General features: G+C 37.8%; 1 pseudogene; it reads left to right on the forward strand.

Annotated features, from left to right (window-relative positions):
• The first annotated feature begins 370 nt into the window (after nucleotides 1-370).
• On the forward strand, nucleotides 371-1,357 carry LOC101126464 (olfactory receptor 4A16-like; annotated as a pseudogene).
• The last annotated feature ends 937 nt before the right edge of the window (nucleotides 1,358-2,294 follow it).

The following is a 2,294-nucleotide window of genomic DNA, read 5'->3' on the forward strand; positions in this document are numbered from 1 at the left end:
TGATTGGGGTGCAAAAAAGTAACATATTTTAAATAAGAAGTTATTAAAGTATGAATGATAGTTTCACCTTTAACTACTTTACTGTTCAGAACACCCACTAAGACTTAGAGATAGATCATTTACCTGTTGGCTGAAAACAAAATCTTCTGAGGGATACAGAATTTTCAAGGGACGGTCTATTGGATTGTTTGGATGAGGAACTCAATAAAGACTTAGTAAAGGTTTATTGAGTATAAATGACTGTGGAAGATATAATGATGTAGACGGGCTCTGTGACATAATGAATGTATTTATATTCCTGTTCACTATTTCATTACAGTCCCTGTTCTCCTAAGCTCTCAATTCTGATATAAGCTTGAAAGTAGAGTAAATGAGACCGAGTAACAATGTTACAGAATTTGTCCTTCTAGGCCTCACTCAGGATCCTGATGTACAAAAAGCATTATTTGTCATGGTTTTACTCATATACATTGTGACAATGGTGGGAAACCTCCTCATTGGGGTGACTACCATTGGCAGCCCCTCCTTGGGCTCCCCAATGTGCTCCTTCCTTGCCTGCTTGTCACTTATAGATGCCATATATTCCACTGCCATGTCACCCAAATTGATGACAGACTTACTATGTGATAAAATCACTATTTCCTTCTCAGCTTGCATGGGTCAGCTCTTCATAGAACACTTACTTGGTGGTGCAGAGGTCTTCCTTCTGGTGGTGATGGCCTATGATTGCTATGTGGCCATCATTAAGCCACTGCACTATTTGACCATCATGAATTGACAAGTTTGCATCCTTCTGTTGGTGGTGGCCGTGGTTGGAGGTTTTGTGCACTCTGTGGTTCAAATTGTCTTTCTGTACAATCTACCATTCTGAGGCCCCAATGTCATCAACCGCTTTGTCTGTGACATGTACCCATTATTAGAACTGGCATTCACTGACACCTACTTTATAGGCCTCACTGTGGTTGCCAATGGTGGAACAATTTGTACGGTCATCTTTACCTTTCTGTTAATCTCCTATGGAATCATCCTAAACTCCCTTAAAACTTATAGTCAGGAAGGGAGGCATGAAGCCCTGTCTACCTGCATCTCCCACATCATCATGGTTGTACTCTTTTTTGTTCCCTGTATTTTCATGTATGTTAGACCTGTTTCCAACTTTCCCTTTGATAAATTCATGACTGTGTTTTATACAATTATCACACCCATGTTGAATCCTTTAATGTATACATTGAGAAATTCAGAGATGAAAAATGCTATGAAAAACCTCTGGTGTAAAAACGTAAGTATAGTTAGAATAAGATTATCTCCCATACTGAACATGTTTGCTACTAGTTCTAAGGCAACAAATAGGCAGTAAATTCTATCTGGATAATGCAGTCAATTCAACAGATTCTGTAGGGCTGCTTCTCTCTATCTACATAAAGCCATCAGAAAAGTAGAATAAATTATCCTCTGAGACTAGAATCAATCTAATAGAGAAATTCTGGGGAATGAATAAGTCACAGGTACTTGTCTTGGTATAAGTAAAAATAAAACCAAGCTCACCTTGTAACTTTATTTTTCTCAGTTTATACTGAAATAGGACTTAGAAGAAACTGATATATTATTTTCAAAAGAGAAAACACAAGTCACCTCTGTAGATGTATTTTTACTCAAATTCATGAGAAAGCAATTTGGTTAATACTTAGAACAAATTTCTGGGGCCAAGAAATTATTGTTTATTATTGTTTATTATTCTATTGGAAAAGCAGCTTTCTGTATTATTATTTTTGTTTTAAGATTACTTCCATTCCTCAGGTCATGTCTATGCATTTCCAGTTCAGGGTATTTGGATGACAGATGATATTGTCTTTAATTACACTATTGGCTAGGTGCGGTGGCTCACGCCTGTATCCCAGCACTTTGAGAGGCCTAGGCAGGTGGATCACGAGGTCAGGAGTTCAAGACCAGCCTGGCCAAGATGGTAAAACCCCGACTCTACTAAAAATACAAAAATTAGCTGAGCATGGTTGTGGGTGCCTGTAATCCCAGCTACTTGGGAGGCTGAGGCAAAGAATTGCTTGAACCCGGGAGGTGGAGGTTGCAGTGAGCCAAGATTGTAAAGATACTACTTAAACATGATGTTGTGGTATAAGCAAAAGTTAGGTTTTCAATTTCATGTTAAAAAACAAGTTTTTCTCAATGTGCAGCCACCTAAGGACATCAGAAAACAAGAAGAAGATTGAATTGCTTTCACTGAGATATAGAACATTGTCTATGCTTTGTAAAAGTTAATTTTTTGAAATGAATTTTAT

Source organism: Gorilla gorilla, chromosome 9 (genome assembly GCF_029281585.2).
Source record: "Gorilla gorilla gorilla isolate KB3781 chromosome 9, NHGRI_mGorGor1-v2.1_pri, whole genome shotgun sequence".
Taxonomy (NCBI): domain Eukaryota; kingdom Metazoa; phylum Chordata; class Mammalia; order Primates; family Hominidae; genus Gorilla; species Gorilla gorilla.